Consider the following 13401-nt stretch of genomic DNA (forward strand, 5'->3'; position numbering starts at 1 on the left):
GTAAGATGCATTCCTCTAACTTGCTAATTTATTGCATCATTTTGGGCAGGGAGAGAGCTCTATTTCTATTTTTAATTTAACTACTGAGTGATGTTTCCAGTGTGTATTGAAACAAGCATGTAAGATGCCATTTGTGGGTTGCTGTGGGTTTATAATTTTGTTCTTTTTAATTCTCTGGCAAATTGCTAAGGAATTTTGATTTTGGCCTGCCTGATCAGTACATGTTTCTCTCTCTGTGATAAATTATCAAAACTAATCAAAGTTTTAGTTTACTGCAAAGCAGTCCGTATGATGTGATGAAAGCATGCAAAGTTTTGTGTTATATGATCAGACTTTTTCTTGAGTCTTCTGGCTTCGAACTCAGAAAAGTGGAATTCATAATGAGAAACACTCCTACCTGGCATACAACCCCCATCCCTCAGAGAGTTCAATTATACAATTATGCTGGATGAAACTTGAAGAAAGGTTTTCATTACTTCTATCCTGTGTTCATTTTCATGTCATATTCAACATGTTGTTTGTAACTGTGTGATACTGCACTAGAAGACCAGTGGTTTCTACAAGACTAAAACAGATAGTTTATTTTTTTTAAGTTATTTTTAACTGTCACATTCAGGAGGCACTGGATATGAAGCCTTTAATAATTACACATCTGATATATGAATAGCAAAACATGAGGAATAAGTAAACAAACAAAACTATCCCTTCCTGGCTGCTCCTGGCAGGGTACAGCAGGTCATGGGCATGCCTGGCTGTCCAAAAGTAAATCAGCAGCCATCCTGAGCTAACTGCACATTGCACCTCTTCATTCTCTGTTAGAAACGATCATCCACAACAATAAGTTCTCCAGGTTGGCTGTTTCATTCTTGTATCCACAAAAACTAATTATTAAGTGCTGCCTTGTGTAATTATGACAGCACTTTTATAAGTTCAGAAACACAATGCCTTATAGTTACTTGTCTATTTAAGATCATAATATTTTATACTCCTAAAAGGTTTTTGCCCTTTTTGCAGCAAACTATGTTTTAGTCTTTAAAACTGAGAATTTCAGTTGTCTCTTGATTCTGCAAACTTATGATCGAGTACAATTAATTATCTACACTTATTATCTACCTGGATTTTGTTTTAGTCAGTGCCCTATAATCAGATGGACGGAGCAACTTGTGCTTCAAGTACTGAGGATGCTGCTCAGCATCAAAATCCTACATCTTTAACCAGATATCAGTTTCTGTAAAGCACAAGCAAATTCTGTTTTTACCTTTGTACCAAGTTTGGCTTAAACTAATCAATAGGTTCAAAAGTTAAGTGGCAGGAATGAATACATGCACAGCATGATCAGGTAAGATCTCATTTTCATAGAACAGCAGGTGAACAAGCAGTACCTGGACCTCTCTCTGACCTGCAGCATGAGCCCAGACACAGGTTCAGTCATTTAAAATAACCTCCCATGATAATTAAGCAGAAGCTGTGAACAAGCATAATTTTTCAAACACAGACAATCAAAGGGGAACTTGGATAATCCTATAGAAGAGCCAATTATTTTCTTTCTTCTTATTAAGTAGCATTTGTGCCCATGGTGGGAGAACTTCCTGAAACACAAACAAAGCAATAGGTATGTTTGGAAATTTAAATTTGCAGGATAAATTTAAAAACAGCATGAACCCCCAAAGCATACTAAGGACTAGTCAGTGTTACAACTGGTATCTACAAATGACGTAAGTTCATTGTTCTGAGAGGAGAAAAACATTCAAAATTCCCCAAGTGCCAGTGAGCAGTGATCCGAGTTAGTTCTACCTGAGCAATAAAAACATTCAACAAAAATGAGAAATGAACTAGTAGGGGTTGATTTTTTTTTTGTGCCCTCTTCTTCCATTTCCAATTGCATCATTGCCACCAAGAGAAAGATAAGTCAATTCAAATAATGATACTCGAGGAAAAGCAAAAAAAAACCCAAAAAAACCCCCTACATTTTCATTGTTATTCTTGCATCTCATCTGACCACTCAGTACAACCATGAAAAAGACAAGGGGGGTGGGGGGGAGGAGGAAAAACAAAAGACCAAACCAAAAATCTGAACAAATTGCTGCACAGGCTCAGAGTATCAGTTAAGAAATATAGCTGCTCTGAAACATTTAAAGAGAATACAAAAGGGCCTCTACAATAGTAAAACCTTTGCCTCTGTCTGCCAGCATCACAGTTTACATGGTTTCTATGGAAACCCTCTGCAAACATATGAATGTGCTTGTTGCGTTAGATGTGGAACAGAAAATCCTTTGTGGCAACTCTGGAGGGCCATGGCCAGTGCCAACCTCCCAGCAGAATAATGCCCTTCACTATGCCTTGCCCAGCAGGCTCATGACACACTCACTCACATGGCACAGCTGCTGCCACCGCTTGTTTTTCCCCAACTGATTAAAAAAAGAAAAAGGAATATGTGCACCTCCTAACTATTAAATATTTCTTCCTTCATGGAGAGCCTGTTTTGCCTTCACCAAACTGACAGCAAAGTCCTTGGTTCTGGACTCTCAGATGCAATGCAGGAACTGTTCAGTGAGGACTGACTGGGAGGCTTCCAGCAGGCTTCTACTCAGGGCACTGGGAATACATTTGCATATTGAGTAGATAAGTACCCAGGAAGGGGATGCCACAATTCTTCATTATTATGTGCTTTGAGAAAAACACATAAAAAACCCACATAAAATCTCAGCATGCAATAGGTATACCAGTCCAGAAGATAAAACTAGTTTTATCACCTTGTTATTTCTCATCATGGAAAGACCAACTGACCTACAAATAACTCACTGGATGAGCTCCTCTCTCAGTGCTGGATGCAGGAAAATTGTACACAAGACAGTGAAGTGTCATCAGGTCATCAGGAGGGGTGGTTTCTTTTTTTTTGTTGTTAGGGGTACGTGTGCAAGTGAAAGCTGAGGAACTAAAAACCTGGTTTCTGCTTTACAAGAAGAGTATTGCTACTGGCAAACATCTGAATGTTGTGTCCCTTCTGGATTTTCTCAAAATTCATGTCCACTTTGTAGCTCTACATATTTTACCAGCATTGAAATATGAGTGCTTCTAATTAAAGTGCACCTTTAAGACCAGAAGCATACATACCTGGAATATACTGTGTAGGGTAAAACACTGCCCTACTCCTCTGAAAAAACCAAATTTTTGGTACAGCAAGCTAGACATTAGAAAAAGCTTCCTCACCCAGAGGGTGGTTGGGCACTGCAACAGCTCCCCAGGGCAGTGGTCACAGCACCAAGTCTGACAGAGTTCAAGAAGTGCTTGGACAATATTTACTGGGCACATTGGGTGATTGTGGGGGATGTTTCTTTGCAGGGCTAAGAAGTGGACTTGATTTTTGTGCATCCCTACTCAGTCTACTCTGTGATTCTGGGTCTCTAATTTCTGAGATATCAATGGCATCATCTACCTAATTGCTTACAGATATGCACAGCTTCAGGGAGATGACCCTCAGGGAGGATGACACCTCCAAAGGCTACATTTAAGATCGAAGTCTTTGGGCCCTGCATGGGATGTAAAAGCCTACCTGTGCCATTCCACACAGAACTGGGGAGGTCAGCACCTTTCTGCTTGTGGTGGGACACTTCACCTGCCATTCAGCCATTTCCAGCCACTTCTACTGTCAGTGACAAAACCAGCAATGCAACAGTTTTGCCTTAAAAGCTGAAGAATGAAGGAAAACAGATTTTGTCCCAGAAAGAGAAAACAACCGAACACTTTTAACTTTGCCAGCTCTCTGTTTTTGTGTTTTGCTTCTCTCCCTTTCCCAGAGGCGGCCCTGAGGGGAAGCCCTCCCTGCTCCCTCATGGCCGCCCTCACCTCACTCCCACCACCAGCCCAGGCCCCACGCAGCAGCTCCCAAATTAACTCTGAGGGCAGCCGATCTCTCCTTTTAGCCTCGCCTGCACCGCACAGAACCGCGGGGGTCACTCAAAGCCCGTGTTGTTCCAATGCTCTAATAACCCATTGTTCCCCTGCGGTTGCCTCAGCGAGATAAAACGAAAGGCCGCGTTTTCCGAGGCTAAGCGAATTCCCGCTGCCAGCCCAGGGCTCGGCCTCACGTCGGGGCCAGCCCATCCTGCGGCTCGCCGGGGATGTGGTGGTTTGTTTTTGTTAGTGGGGCTTTGCAGGAACATCTGCTCACTGAAGGCATGGTGTGGGTCTCACCATCATCTTCCCTCTGGGGCTGGGCAAAGCCGTGTTTGCCCTCTCTGCACTCAACTGTCGCTGTAAAGATACTGCATTGACGGTCCCACAGCTAAAATCTGGCTCCTACCTGCTGGATGTTTATAACCTTCCTGCCTGAGGTTGCAGAAGGATTGAAAATTTAATGGTTGCTACTGGAAGTTTCCCGGGAGAGGGGAGCCACAGCATGAGCTCAGGGCAGAGAGCCCCGACAGCGGGGCTGAAGCACCGCCAGCATCACATCCACCAGTCTCCAGGTAACAACGTGTAAGTACTGGGACGGGAGAAAGGACACAACAGGCAGAAATTAATCCAACAATACAGGAAACAATAAGATTGAAAAGTCACTCATTTTATATTTTCACCACATCCTCTTGTCCAATAATGAAGTTCACTGAACATCATTAACATTCCGCTAATGAGACATCCAACTGCCCAGAACAGAAATAACGAACATGAGCTCTGTTTCCACCAAATCTACCAGAAAGATTTTTAAGGGTCTGCTTTCCCACTGACATGAACACATGACTCCCATTAGCCTTAATAAAGGAACAGTTGCGTTCAGTGGGAGAGAAACTTCCCAAGGTTGTGTAACTGAACTGTAGCAAGCTCAAGACACAGTATAGACTGCTAAGAGAAGTTAGCAGTCCCAAAACTACAGGGTCAGACTAAATTCTTCCATTATTTTCCCATTAACTTTTGTCATAGTTCAGACTTCCTTGCTTTAGGCCAGTGAGAGTAGTCAAAGCTTTTTTTTTTATGACAGAAAAATGAAAAAGTAAATTTTTTAATGGGAAAGCAAATCAGACAGTGGGATGTTCAGAGTCTATTTTTAGGCTGAAAAAAAGAAAACTTCAGTTATGCACTTTCTTTATCTTAATGCATTGTACCTACATACTATTCTTGACTCCATGGTATATAAATTCTTACTTTTCTAACAATGCAAATTTGTTGACAGGATGACAGGTTAAAGTTTATCTTTCAGGCTGCTTCCCTTGCCCCAGTCACAAAAATCTAGTTATGTCAATTTATGTCCCTTTCAGTGCTCAGTGAGGCGAGGAAATGGAGTGGAGTGCCAGAATGTGGAAACAATGCAAAAAAAACTAATGCCAGAATTCAGTATCTGCCTCCTAGGCTAAACTCTGCTTGCCCTCACAAAGCTTTGGGACTAATATTGCGTGCATCTCAAAACTGTGTTTAAGAAAAATGTCCATTCCAGATGTTGAAAGCATGATTAATCTACTAAAAGTTAGAAGCTTTTTTTCATCTCCCTGGTTTATATACTTTAAAATACTTGGGTACTTAGCTTTTTTTTTTTTTTTTATTTGACCAGTTTGCACCAATTCTTTTGGATACTAGGAAATTAAATTTAATAAACAATTTAAAACTAGTTGGTCATGCCTTTACCCTAAAAATCTCCCTGATGTAATCAAATAAATTTAATACAATTGCAGTATACATTAATGAAGGCTGCCTCACTGCCTCATGCACTCTGCTATAGCTTTAAATGAGAATAGACTTCCCTATTGTCTATCACACTACAATGACTAATATGGGAGAATATCTAGTCTGCTACTACTCGCACGCATGATAAAAACCCATTAGCACACATACTCACAGAAGCTGAGCTACTTTGATACAGTAAAGAGAGATGAGGATCTACAGTTCAACAATTGCTGTAACTGTGTGACCAGTAATGAGCTGTTTTAGAGCTATGTGTTAAAACATATCAAAATTACCTACCTATAAAAAACCCTTGAACCAACAACAATTGAAAAAAAAATGCAAAACCAAACTCAACCACAAACCAAAATATAATTGATTAATTTTATTTCACAGACTTAAAACCTCAAAGCTACAGGGACCCATTGTACTGCAGCACCAGAATCAGCCCAGAGCCCCATGTGGCTATGCTCACTTTAGTTGCCAACAAACACTCAAAAATCTTGAGTCCAGTCCTACAAAGTCTGGTGTTCTCCTTGGCTTAAGCAGAAGCAAAATCAAAACTCATTTCCTAAAAAAAACCCCAAAAAAACAAAACACCGTAAAAACCAACAAACCTCAACCCATCCAGTAAATGCAGAATGACCAATGCTAACAGACTGATTTATGGATACATGATACTAGCTACAGTGGGAAACTCCATTCAAACACAGAAAGTGTAACTCACCAGTCATGTCACAACGCCAAAGATAAAAATCATGCTGGTCTGAAATAGAAGACACTCAAATTACAAGACAACTATCTGCAGCATCCATCCCCAACCGTTCTGTCAAACACACAACTGCAATAGCACAAAGCATCTTTATGACAGGAATAAAAGGCTCTTTAAATGCTCCTTTTATTTTTTATTGAATGAACCCACTCTTACACAAAGTTCACTCAACGATGTCTCGAGCTTTAGTACTGCCAAATCCTGTATTTCATTAGTCTAATATGGCTTGTCAGTCACATACAGAACAATCTGAAGTATTTATTAACTGCATACAATTTCTTCATGTAGCAGGTCAGGTGGTTGTTTAAGACACTGAACTTATTACTATATTGATAAATGTAGTTGTCAGGAAGACAAGAATCTTTTCAGTGTTACACCACAGCTGACCAAACACTTCCCTGCTCCAAATCACTGGCAAAACCCAAAGAGAGTTAAAAGCCAAAGCCACAGACTCCTCCCAGCCACTGTGTTAGTTTCAGCATTTGTCTCTTCTCACAGATCAGTAATCTTTAGTAACACTGTTCCTCCCTCCAAGGAAGCACACTGCACCACACCTCCTAATTGTTTTAGAAGTACATATATACAAAAACCACAACTGAAAAAGATACCATCAGACGTGGTGAGTCCAGAGAAATCTTGTCCTAAATATTTTTCAAGTTTATTCATGAGAAAAGGGTGGAGAAATAAACCACAGCTAAAAGATTCACAAACATGAATTCATTTTCAGGTTTGCAAAGCAAATCACGCCACCAACCTGTCATGTAACCCACAGGAAAACAAAATGCAGACAGTCTGGATCAAGATACTCATTCTTGGGTGAAATTAAATTGTCCAGCTACTATATGAGTTCCTTAAAACTGGTTGGATTTTTTTGCCACTCTTAATCTCTCAGCCAGACAGGCACTAGATTAAAGTGAAGGCAGAGCAGAGAACAACCAGTTTCTAAACTTTAACGACTTCTTACATGCCGGGGCAATTAAGAACACTGTTCTCATACACTGTTTATTGCCTTGAAAGGATCACCAGTTGGTTACTGGCCATAAAAACAACTGCAGCTCTATAACTCCTTAAATATTTACTAACAAGATACACCAGAGTGAAAACCCCAGAACTCTATTCCTGATACTCAGACCTTTCTGTCCAAACACAAACAGACAAAAAGACCTGGCAAAACCACTCCAGAATGCTTTTACTCTTTGGTTTTGAAGTAGAGATCTGCCTTTTTTCCCCTCCCTATAACAACACCCACTCTTCCAAACAAATAAGTAATCCAGTGTTGCACAGGAATTTTAATTGTTTCCATAACTTCTGTTACCTGCCAGGAAAGTACTTACTATGACAGATACGGAACAGGGTGCCTATGATACATGTATATTTATAATAAGATATGAACATATATATGCATATGTATAACATACAACTTATGTAATAATTAACTTTTGTATAGCTATAAAAACTAGAAGCCTTTCAAGGAGGCAACCTTCATTCTTTGAAGTAACAGCCATGATTTGAGTTATTGACTCTGGCTCAGATTTACAATCAAATTACTACAGCTGAACTTCCTGCATACCATGTGAGCCAGACTTGGGTTTGTGTCCCCTTGCATGCTGTTAGCTATGACAGACACAAGGTCACAGTGGAAATCCCTTGCATGGAAGGCTGAAAAACCAGGATGTAAGGATGCCTTCCTTTGTATTTGCTGGAAGTAGAATCCCTCAGCTCTCTGCAGCAGTTTCTGCAAGAGTTTGGCTGATGTGGGTGCTGAGACTGAAAGTTTGGCTCCTTTCAAGAGTTGTGCAATTTTTATTTATTTATTTATTAAGATCTTGGTCTGTCAACCCTTCCTCACTCTGCACAGTATTAACCACAAATAATGGCCCTGGCTTCAGTGGGACCTTTGAAATACTCGTCTTATGGTACAAGGAGTTACACAACCCAAGCTGGTGGGGACATTTTCAGCATATTTGTACAACTTCATTTATTTAGTTGTGAAGACCAGGTCTTAAAACAACAAAACCTTTTTCAAATATTTGTTTAAACAATCCATTCCAGGAATGAGACTATTTATAAATGTACAGTATGCAAATACTATGTATTAGTAAAATACCTGCGAGAGTTGTAATTATTTTGGCAAAAGAGCTTAGAGACCTTCCCCTGAGTAAATTGCGTGGCAGCATAAGCCTACTAGTAGGGGAGGTGCAATAATTCCATAAAACCATTTAATAAACAAGGGGAAAAATATCTGTTGTACTTTCATACTGGAAGCTCACAAAATATTATCTTCAACAACAGGTACCACATATTTTTCCACTGATTTTACAGCTAAGCCCAGCATGTTGCAGTTTCTGACAGCATTAGGGCTTAGAATCTTTTGACAGCATTTTTTCATTTGTGATGGGTGGTTTGTTTTCGGATTGTTATGGGCTGGGTGAAGCCTCGAGGCAGACGTGCAGCCCTGTTGATAACATATGTATTTTCCAACCCCGTGATAAATTTCCCATAACTGCTGGCCTGGAACATGACTTTCAGCAACTTGACTGTTTCACGTTTGGCTAAAGCAGCATCAGTCCATTTTATGAATTAGCTCCAAGAGTATATATGGAAGACAACCATATTCATAAAAGATTGCTTTCAACACTCAACTTCTGAGTCCTGTGCCCAGCAAACAGTGATTATTGCTTTCAGAAATCCAAATATCCTCAAAGAGATTTTTTTTTCCTCAAGCTGGAAGTCCAAAGTCAGAAATTCATTTTGCAATATGCACCTGGAATTTGAATATTGACATCAACAGTGCTGGCTGTTACAGCTTAGGAGAGGTTTTACTTCGTATGCAAATCCTGACCTACACATATTTCAGTACTCTTACATTACTCCCACTGAGAAGGTCTGCACTGTTTTCAAAGCCTTAAAACCTTGCCTTTCACAGCTGCAAAGGAAATGACAAGAGAAGAAAAACACAGCCCAGTGCATATCAGCAATTAATTCCATCCACAACTGCCCAGCTGTTTGTGCATGGAGGAACTGGGCTGTTTCCCCTCGGAGCTTTGGCCACTGAAAGCTGATACGGCACTTTCAGAGATGTGGGCTGCTGGTAACGCATCAGGAATGTGTGCGAGATCACACAGAGCTGAAGGGGAAGAAATGAAATCCAGACTGGAGTGCTGAGTATCTGTGTTATGAGGATAAAGTTATCTAGGGGAAAGGGAGGCTGAGGGAGAATGGGGAGCAGCCAGCAAAGCCAGGCTCAGCATGCAGGACACAACCATCTCTGGCAGAGACAAGGTGGGATGAGCTCAGAAACCTGCACATCTATGTCAGCTTTGCCGAGATGTTTTTACATTGGCTGACGACAGATAGGTAGATCTGGGGGCACTTTACAAATGCTGTTACTTTCACTTGGAATCACACTTTCCCAACAAAGTTGCTATGGAGACTTGGCTCCATCCATTCTAGAGTAAGACTTATTGGTGTAACTACTTACTACTAGAGAAATTACTACTTATTGGTAAGTAATCTCACCACTGCTTGCAGCCCTGAAGGCCCAGAACTTAAGGCAGAATTCAGTCCTTTGGAGTCTTTCCTATGAATGAAATCTCCTCAAGCCACCCTTGGGATTTCAGGAAAGGCATAGAGTAAAATAAAAGGGAGATGCTATTGGTACCATAAACAAACCTCACCTTGTTGAGCCCCGGAAATTTTATCCCACTAAACTCGCCAGTTTACATGAACAGCTCACTTTTTCCTCTAATATTTAAAAACTAAAAAAAACAACCCAAAAACATACCACAAAAAACAAAAAAAATCCCACAAAAACAAAAAAAAAGATATTTTTTTTCCTCTGTTAACCCAAAAACACTTCTAATATATATTACTGGCATTTTTTCCTTCAGCTCCAACACCACCAGTAAAAAATAGCTCCGGTGATTTTCAGTAGCAGCAAGTCACCTTTTCATTGGATAGAGCACTCAGTCCTCTCAAAAACTGCACAGGTATTCAAAACAATAACAGAAATAATTAAGTATTTTCACCTGACCATTTTCAAGACCAGTACCTATGGTAAGAAGTAACTATCATAGGGCTATTCCCTTTACAAAAAAGCAATGAAGTACCAGCTTGTGTATTTTGCTGAATAAACGGAGTCTGCTAAAAATACTAAATCTACACACTTGTGCCCCAATGTGCAGAAAGAAAAACATTCTGCAGAAATAAGACTCTGATATCATGTCCACACGGTAATAAAATGGTAGAAAAACACCCTTCTAGCAAACAAGACTGATGAAATATTTAAACATTACCTTATCAAAAAAGGATCTCTAAAGTTTAGAGCTATGCTTCTGAAGGTTGGTATAATCTCCAAAACCATTATACAAGCATGCAGTGTTATCATTTGGAAAACAGAAAAGCAGAGGACTTTCAGTAATTTACAGCTTCCCAAGGAAAGTAAATCCAAATCCTGTGGTAGACTGGAAGATATGAATTTGTACAAGCAGCTTAAAATACCATCCCTTTTTTCTCTCTTGGAACCAGTGACTCAATAAAGGGTAAACAGAAGCAGTGCATTTTTAAATCAGAAGCATAGCACAATTTAGACTGCATGTAATCTCACTATATTGCTGCATGAACAGTTCCACTGCTGCTGGAAAGCAAGAACAGGACTCATCATTCTTCCCACAGTTTCATTTTTAGCTACTCAACATTGGGCAAATCCATTGGGGGATAATTTCCTATGTTGCTTATTGTCTGCCACAGCAAAACCGGGCTTTCTCACATATTAGAAACGTATTAGAAAGTTTCTGGAGGTGATAAGTCAATCACATCACACGTCACACTGAGCAATGCCAAGACCTCCAAGGTATGTAGGCCACCTTCCTAAGACCATTAGCTCTTTTCACATGAAGTTCAGCAACACAAGTAATTGTATTTCTTACTATTCTACTCATCCCAAATACTGGACAATACAAGACAAAGGTATTTTTAAACAGCAGAACATGGAGAAGGCTTTAAAAATCCCAGAAGGATTAAAGGCTTTTTTAGACCTACCTCAAAATGAAAGATATCTCAATAAAGTAGGGAATGGTGATAGAGCTGCAGATGCCTTAAAAAACTATGTAGTTTAAAAATTACTCTCCCCTCAGCCATACTAACTAGAGTGGCTGTTAGTTATTGATTTCAAATTTGTTTCTCAGTTCAGTGTTCAGCAATATTTTGATAGAAGGCTGTGAAAATACTGATGGATGTTAAAAGTGGTAACAGTAAGTTTTACTGCATCAGTAGAACTCAGCTGTGCACTACAAATAGAAATCATTCAAGTGAATCTTGCAAATGCACATATGCCAACTGGCTAACTAAACACAACTCTTCACTGACTAGTCTCTTCTGTTTGCTACTTCTTCTCAAGAGCAAAATTCTCTCTTGTGAAGCAAACCTATCCAAGATCTATGTATTCCTTAAAAGCAAGAAAGATCTATCCCAGAAATAAACCACAATTCTTCTGCTCTTAAGGAATTACCATTTAAATATAGGCATGATGCTTCAAGATGGAGATAAATTTTAGTCACTAAGGCTAAAATTCAGATGCAGAGAGGGTTCCAAGTCCACATACCACTTATGTCACAAATCAGATTTACAGGTGAGTAACAGTGAGGTTTAGCTGTGCACACCTCTCAGATTTAATACACAGCAAAGAATTTCATGCTAAAAGAATGCAAAAGGGGTTTAGAAAGTCCCTACTTTTCATATCCAGCTGTAATACATGCAAATAGTTTTATTTATGCTTAATATGAACACATATCACATTTGCTGGAATAATTACTGAAATAGGGAAGTTGTTTGATTGTGCCTAGAAATGCTTACATCACATAATGGTTAAGGATAAATAGCACCATCTGAACTTGCAAGAGAAGTTCATACTTCATGGTTAAATAATTTGTGAGTCACTTGGGATGACTTAAGTTCTTCTCTCTTTGAGATGTGAATCAGGAATAAAGTTGCTCAGCATCTAAAAGTTCCCAGTTTGAAAGAAAAATTCCTAGGTCCTAAAGTAACAGTTTTTATTTACCATCTATATTATGTACTAAGTACTGAAATTTAACATCTTCACATTCAGAATTTGTGTTTGTGAAACCATTAGGTCCTAGAGTGCAATTCTTTCTGCCTAACTTTAGGTAATTACATACTATTTGAATTCACTGTCTAATTAAGCTCTCTTTGGCATGAAGTGAGTAATTATCTAGACTTCATTGGCTGCGCCACAGACTTACAGTGGTTCCAACAGAGGCGCACAATCCACAAGTAGGCACTGATATTGCAGAGATCTCAAGTTATGCAAGGCACGTGCTGCTCTAAAACACTGACAAGCTACAGGCAAACATGTAAGAAGAGATCACTTAACTATTTCATTAGCCCAGGGGGGGAAAAAATCCAAGTGGCAGATTTAAAAACAAGAGCCTATTCATTAAATTCTTGCAGTTCACGTGCACAATGGGTAATACACTTTTCTGTGCATCTCACATTCAGAGGTCTTTTTTACATTGCCCAAGTCAACAACACACATTACAGACTAACTCCCAGCAGTGAGATATAACACAGTATAAAATGAGAACCTTGCCATGCCAAGCACATCCCAAGATCTGGCAACAGTGAGTGTAGAGTAAAATATGCTGTGAGAAACTGTCACCAGGCACAAACAAGGTTTCAGAATACCAAGTGCAGGAGCTGCCAACGTAACAATCATTAAGTAAAAATATGACCAATTCCTTAAAAAATATAAAGGAATAAAACCTCAACAAGTAGGGAATACAACAGGAGGAAAAGTGAAGGAAGGAGGAACATAGGAAAGGTAGCAGACATATTTTATTGGGTTTGCAATCAAAATACAAATTTATTTGATTACAAAAATGTTCATCCATGGAGACTAGTATAAAGCACACAAGTTTAATAGGGAATAGTGTTTAAGAAGTTCCATAAATGATTTT

The 13401-nt window shown here is 39.5% G+C and overlaps 1 protein-coding gene across 21 annotated transcripts in view; it reads right to left on the reverse strand.

Moving 5' to 3' along the window:
- The window catches only part of ADD3 (adducin 3), a 93359-nt gene that overhangs the window by 36452 nt on the left and 43506 nt on the right, over positions 1-13401 (reverse strand). For 2 of the 21 annotated variants that reach the window (XM_086900354.1, XM_086900363.1), the window contains exons 1-2: positions 4172-4267; positions 3554-3690 (exon numbers count right to left, since the gene is read on the reverse strand). The exons of 10 other annotated variants lie outside the window; for them this stretch is intronic. The gene's annotated coding sequence lies outside the window, so the exon portion shown is untranslated. Of the gene's footprint in view, positions 1-3553; positions 3691-3846; positions 4115-4171; positions 4268-4303; positions 4487-6382; positions 6422-13401 lie in introns of those variants that run through there. 9 more of the 21 variants (XM_086900356.1, XM_086900362.1, XM_086900371.1 and 6 more) reach the window with 6 other exon arrangements.

This window comes from Cyanistes caeruleus, chromosome 8 (assembly GCF_971803275.1).
Source record: "Cyanistes caeruleus chromosome 8, bCyaCae1.hap1.1, whole genome shotgun sequence".
NCBI lineage: Eukaryota > Metazoa > Chordata > Aves > Passeriformes > Paridae > Cyanistes > Cyanistes caeruleus.